The sequence below is a fragment of the Hipposideros armiger genome, unplaced genomic scaffold, assembly GCF_001890085.2.
Source record: "Hipposideros armiger isolate ML-2016 unplaced genomic scaffold, ASM189008v1 scaffold_457, whole genome shotgun sequence".
Lineage (NCBI taxonomy): Eukaryota > Metazoa > Chordata > Mammalia > Chiroptera > Hipposideridae > Hipposideros > Hipposideros armiger.
The window spans coordinates 740,594-747,979 of NW_017731807.1; positions in this window are offsets into that span (position 1 = coordinate 740,594).

The window sequence follows — 7,386 nt, forward strand, 5'->3', positions numbered from 1 at the left end:
GGGGGATGGCAGTGTAGTAGGGTGGAGCTTGGATATGTGGACTGGGGTGTCCATAGCTTTGCACATGAGACCTCTCATGGTGTGGGGTGGAGCTGGGGGTGAGAAGAGAAGGGTGGTGGGCTGCAGCCTGGGGTTAGAGATGGGCAGGTTCTCTCTGAGCTTCCATATTCCAAGAGTATAAGAATTCTACATTCAAACTTGGCCTCCCAGGTGGTTATGAAGGTAAATGTCAAGGTAAGAGACAAGAACATATTTAACAGTTTGACATTTTAGTTTGCAATTTCTAAATATTTAGAAATATAACAGGCCAGGCCTCCATTTGTACTCTTGGCACAGGCCCCACAATTGTTAAAGGTAGCGCAACAATAATAGAACCTAGGAGAAAAAAGTGTGATACCAAAAAAAGAAAAGATATTGGAAAGATGAACTGAGAGGAAGAAGAGACAGACAGCGATGGGAAGATGGAAATGAAGACATGGTAAAATTCAATCACTTGGTCCTTAACATATGCTTACCAACGCCTTCTTTCTGCTAATTAGGGTGAGGAATACCAGTGTAAGGAAGGGAAGAGAAGAGGCCCTATGAATTTTGAAACTTTGAGGGGATGAGAGTGGGTACTGCAATTTAAAAGTTGGAAACAATTTTCTGTCATTAAAGATGGAACCTTCAATTTATCTTTAAGATGAACTGTTTTTTATCTTGGTTTGTTTTGGCAAAACACACTAGAATTGACACTTTATTGCACAGATATAAAGCAGGTTCCCATTCATTGTTCTTAGACAAACTATGAGGTCAACACAACCTGAATGCTTTTGTTATTGTGGTTTTCTCATACCAGTCTCTGTTTCTGCTAAATCAGAGTGTGTAAGAATGTGCCACTATTCTGGATTTTTCTGTGGAGATGGTTTTGTGTTCATTTTTTAAGGGAGATTTGATTTCTGGAGATGAGAATCCAAGAAACAAAGCACAAGAGAAGTCATTCTGAGGTTTCTAAATGGTCTTCTATTTTTAACATTGCCCCAATCCCAGAATGACTTTTTTCTTTTTAAATAGCTTTATTAAGACATAATTTACATATCATAAAATACACCCATTTTAAAGGTTCAGTTAGACAATTAGTAATTTGTACAATGTGCGACCATCACCAAAATCCAGTTTTATAATATTTCCATCACCTTAGAGATTTCCTTTGTGCCTATTTGCAGTCAATCCTTGCTCCCATCCCCCAACCCCAGGCAACCACTGATGTGCTTTCTGTCTCCATAGTTTTGTCTTTTTTAGAAATCTCATGTAAACTTAGTCATACAATATGTAGTCTTTTGTTGTCTGGCTTCCTTCACTCAGCATAATATTTTTGAGGTTCATCCACATTGTAGAATGTACATTGTATGGATACGTCACATTTGTTTATCCATTCATAAGTTGGTGAACATTTGTGTCGTTTCCAGTTTGGGGCCATTTTGAAAAATGTTGCTGTGAACAATTGCTACAGATCTTTGTAAGGACATGTTTTAATTTGACTTGAGTATATACCTAAAAGTAGAATTGCTGAATCATCTGGTAAGTTTATGTTAAAATTTTTAAGAAGCTGCCAAACTGTTTTCTAAAGTAGCTGCGTCGTTTACATTCCCACCAGCAATGAAGGTTCCAGTTTCTTCAAATCCTTGTCAACATTTAGTATTGTCAGTCTTTTTGATTATAGCCATTCTAGTGGGATAGTTCATTGTTTTTCAATTTGTGTTTTCCTCATGTCTTTCCTCATTGAGCATCCTTTCATGCAGTTATTTGTCATCCAAATATCTTCTACAGAGGAAGTATCTATTTAAATCTACTGCTCATTTTAAAATTAGTGTGTTCATCTCTTTATTAATAACGATCAGTTAAAAACATAATTTGGGTCAGGTAACCTTTCAGTGATTCTATGTTTGCCTCCCTCTCCTACCACCTCCTTTTCTCCATGTTAATTCCCACTCATTCTTCTTCCTTCAGCTCAGATATCTTTTCTTCAAACTAAGTCAGGAACCTCTGATATGATATACTTTGCCATGGCCCCCTGGATATTTACTTCATGAAACCGGATACCATTGTAATTAAAGATTTGGGCATACAGTTTTAATCTTTGTCTCCCATGCCCTTCAACAGGCTCCATGAAAGGGGCACGGGCACGGGTGCCATCTTATTGCCCCATTGCATCCTCAGCATTTAGCCAGTGCCAGGCACACAGAGAGCATCTCAAACACATTTGCTGAATGAATGAATAATTGAACAAAAGAGGCCCTGCTTCTCTAAGGAGTGAGGTCCCTAAAAGACCAAGTTCATTCCAACCCAGAGGATGACAGCAGTGTGAGCCGAAAGAAGAGTCAGCAAGACAGTGGTCCTGAGCCATGGGCATGATCAGAGCTACAGGGCGGAACTGTGGCCTGAAAAATAACAGCGTGTCTCAGAGAAGAACATTTGAAACATGAAGTGTATGAGGAGGCTGTCCTAGGGATGGGTCTCCACCTAGAGAGAATTTGTACACTCAGAATTCCTTCCTGGGGAACAGTAATTCAGCTTTTGAATTGAGAGTAGATGAGGAATTACAGTGAAAGGGGTACAAAAGAAGCTCTACTCTAGAAGAGGTTGTGGGAAAGGCCTCTGTGACTGTCTTGAGAGGAGGAATTCCCTCTTTCTACACCCGAGGTTAGGGCACAAAACATTCACCAGAAACCAGTATTGTCAGGAGACCCAACAGGACCCTGGCACCTGGACTCAGCATGAAATTTTGTCTCAGCCTTTTTCTTCCTCACAGTCCCCATTTCCCTCCTCATCTCTCTCTATCTTCACTTGGAATGGAAGCATATTTATTGGTGATCGTATTTGTCTAAAGCAACCTGATGTGAATTAAAGTTTGGATAAATTGAACATTTTGAAATATCACTCTCTAAAAAGTCTAAATGTCCCCAAATGAGGTTCTTACATATTACAGTTGACCCTTGAACAACACACGATTAAGGGCATCGACCCCCAGAGCAGTTGAAATCCACATATAACTTTTGACTCCCCAGAAACTTGGTTGACCCTCATTATCCACAGGGATTGGTTCCAGGACCTCCCGCAGATACCAAAATCCATGGATGATTAAGTCTCCTATGTAAAATGGGTTACATCAATATATAGAGTCCTCTGCAGAACCCCACCCACTGATTGGAAACAGTACAGGTATTTATTTTTTTTAATTCACATATAAGTGGACCCACACAGTTCAAACAGTGTTGTCTAAGAGTCAACTGTATGATTCCCATAGGTGGGTGGCCTTGGGTCGATGAGCTATTTGAGCAAGAATTTGTTTTATTTTTGCAAAACCATGTAACTTTGGATGAGAGAAGAGAGAAAGAGGACTAAGTGTACAAGTAACCTACCTGGATAAGGTCAACCATGAGCCAGGTGCTCCTCACCTCCAGACTGGGTATCCCAAGAGCTATGAGGATGAGGGACAAGGTACCTGAAGCTGGGTCTTGAGCCCTGGCAAAGTTTCAAGATCCTCTAGATTGTGATTCAGAGACCCTGGTTTTAAAGAGCACCTCTGAAGTTGTGGGCATTGCTTATTCATTCTTACAGATGCATTGGAAAGAAAATCCCAAAAGAATACATCAGGATATATGGCTATCTATTACTGGGGAGGGGTAGGCAGATGGCGGTCAGGGACTAGAAGCAAAACTTCTCTTAGATAACTTAAAACAATTTAAAAAAAAATAATCTCAAATTTACACAAAAGCTGCAAGGATGGTTAAAAAAAATACCATTTTTTCCTGAACTATTTGAAAGGAAGTTGATGATATGATGCCCCATCACCCTTGAGGACTTCAGTGTGGATTTCCTACAAGGACCTTCCCTGACATAATCACAATACAATTTTAAAAACTGGGAAATTAACATTGATAATATTTCCACCATTCGCATTTCACCAAGGGCCCCAATAATATCCTTTATAAAAGCAAAAAGATTCCATGCATAGTCACATGTTGTCTCTAGTTGTTCCTTTAGTCTCCTCCAATCTGGTATAGTTCCTTAGTGCTTCCTCAGCCTTCATGACATAAGGATTACAGGCCAGTAATCTTATCGAATGTCTTTCACTTGGGGTTTGCTCGATGTTTCTTATTGATTAGCTTCAGGTTCTGAATCTTGGGCAGGACTATCACAGAAGTGTTACATTATCTTATTGCATTCTACCAGGTGGTACATGATTTTGTTTTGTCCCCTTGCTGATGATATTAATGTTAATCACCTTATTAAGGTGGTGTCTGCCAGGATTCTGCACTGTAAAGTTACTCTTTTCCCCTTTGTAATGAATGAGTATTTTGGGGGGAGGTACTTTGAGACTATGTGAATGTCCTGTACTCAAATTTTTCAATGTATTCATTTTTTAAAAATTTATAGACTCATAGTTTTCTCTTTTGTTACTAATTAGCTTCTTATACTTTACTTTTTTTGGAACCATGTGAATGGATTAACTATTTTAAAAACTAATTTTTTTAAACAAAGGAACTGAAGTCTAGAACCTCCACTGACCATGAGCCTTCGCTGAATTCATCATTATCCTTTGACCAGGCTTAGGACCTATACCACCCAAGGTGCCTGGGTATGTGTAGTGGGGTGGAGGAGGGTATTATCAACCCCAGTGGAACTCAGGCCTGAGAGTGGAAAGGGATATTTCCCCACATGGAAATGGGTGGCTGTTACCAAAAGCCGGGAGAATGGACACTGGCCATCATAAACAAGAATGGATGTAAAAACAACAAAACACAGAAAGGAGGCTATGACCAGAGGGCACTGGGAGTCTAGTGTTGAGAAATGGGAGATGTATTAGAATGGAAATGTGTGCCAGCAAGTAAAGGAACAAGCCCCAGGGCTGGAGTCTGTGACCATGGGGCAGTGAGGACCCTGCTCGCTGGCAGCTCACATTGGATGCCAGGCTACTTTCTGTGAAGTTGGGACCCACGTGGGAACAATTGGCAACACCTGGCTGAGGGGGCCATTCAGGGGCAGTGGCTCAGCTCCTAGGAAGGCCTGATAAATCTCCAAAAAATACGTGTCTAGATAGAAGACTTTAAATGAAACAACAACCCGGAATCTGCTAGCCTTCTTCCCAGAGGTGGACCTCAGCCCGGCACTTGAACTTTGGCAGTGATGATAATGTGGAGAAAGTTGTCGGCAGTCACTGAATTCTTTGTACACTCCATTTTTTAAACACAGGAAGTATCTGCCACATTACATGAATTATGCTTAATGCCATTCATTCTATGCCTTTCCCCCGGGCTTTTTTCCCTCCCTCTCAGGCGTGGAGTCCGCTTATCATTTCTGCGTACACAGGATATTTTAGGAAACTTTGTATGTTGGCAGCTGTCCCTGGGCTGACCAGAGCACACCTCCGCAGACAGACACATTCTGCAGATTTCTAACAAAGCAAATATGTTTATTTTGGCCTAGGTTAGCCCCAACTTATCAGACTATACTGCTTGGTTGACTAGGAGAAAATATCTAGGCAAAACACATTTTATGTTTTTAATTGTTATTATAGGTGCTCTCAAAAAAATAAATCTGTGACCTGCAATATATTTCAGTGAAAGAACTCACATCTGGTTCTGATTAGCTCTGGAGTCTGTTGGCTGACTTAGCACGGGAGCCTTTTCTGGAAGTCAGCTCTGTGTCTCAGGGATTTTGTTTTCACCCAGAGAGGCACAGTGGAGACCTTGTTCCAGTACAAAGGCATTAACTGTTAGTGTGACCCCTCACAAACATGGCGATGCTAACCAAAGACCTTAAAGCGTCAGAACCCCAAGCAGGAGGACTGAGACAGTCACGTCCAAAGGCAAGGGCAGAATAGATGGAGACAGAGTTCCAGAATAGCTTGACGGACTCGGCTTTGGGCATGGCCATTTTAATCTTTATTCACAAGCAGGACCAATAGAAGCTTTGATAAAGACAGTGGCACAGTCTCACCTTCCTTCTGAGTCAGAGGACAGAATCAATAATAAGCACTATGCTATGTTCACTTTCATTATGAGCAAGATGGTAAAATCTGTAACAGACATCCTGGGGGAGTTTACTTTCTTCTCTAAAGATGATAAGAGCTCAAATAAACACGTTGGCACATCTCATTTCTTTCTGGGCAAGATGGCAGGATTAATGGTAAAAATGGGTGAAATGAAGCCAACACAGCTACTAGCTGCACTGGGCCACGGAGCCCAAGGAGTCCACAAAGCAATGTCCAGAATGAGATGCTTTTGACCTGAACCCTTAGGATTTTAAAATCTGCTGAAAGTAGTAATTTCTGGCTAACAGGGCTATCACAGCTCCTCCTGCATGCTTCTCTGAGGGTAGGAAGAACAAAATAGCTTCAACGTCCATTCCTCCCTCTCAACTCACGTTCTCTGCATGGAAGATGGGAACCATGTGAAGAATAGCATCCTGCCCTTCTCCTGGAACATGAGTGGGTCTCACTTGGGGTGGCCTCTCCTCACTCTCCATCTACATGGCCCTTCATCCTCTCATCACCTCTACACGCTCCAAGAACGCCTTAGCACTTTGCTTAACTGTACCTGCATCATCTCTGAAAAGAGATAGAGAGACCAATTTTTACCAGTTACACCACTGAACAGAGTGAGGTAATGATATCCTTGAAAAACCTGACTTGATAGGGGAAGGATAGTTTCTTCCCCGATTGCATATGTATATCCATGTATAGATTTTAACCTTCTAAAAGCCTTTGACAAGTTGCTCCACGTCAGGTTCTATGAGTCAGTCACTGGATGATTGGTCACTTTTTCTGACAAGTAAGGAGCTATCTTAGATGCAGGGATAAATGGGTGCTTCTCTGGATGGAAATGTATGAATAATAATTTTTAAAATAGCCAACAATTACTGAGCATCTACTATGTGTAAAGCATTGCTCTAAGCATGTCCCAAACATAAACTCACCAAAGCCTTCTAAGGGAGGTACCATAACACTACCAATTTTACAGCTACAAAGTGGTTAAATGACTTGACTGAGGTAACTCAGCAAGTTCTAGAACAATCATTGCTGTTATTATAATAATTCATTTAGATTTTATAGTAAAACTCATTGTAATATTTGTGACTTACATGACACCCTTATAGGTACTGAAAATTTCATGAGAATAAATTGCAGAAAAATCCTTCTGGTCACAGCATTGTGCTGGTCACAGCATTGGCTCTGTTGGCCCTCTCTCTCCTGACAATTCTAACCCTGCGTCATCCCCCAACTATGTTCCCTCCTTTCCAAGACCCAGCCACCACCCTTATGCAGGCCTTTACTCTGTTTGCCTTGAACTCTTATAATGGCCTCTTAACTAGTCTCCTGGTTTTCTGTTGCTTCCCTGCTCC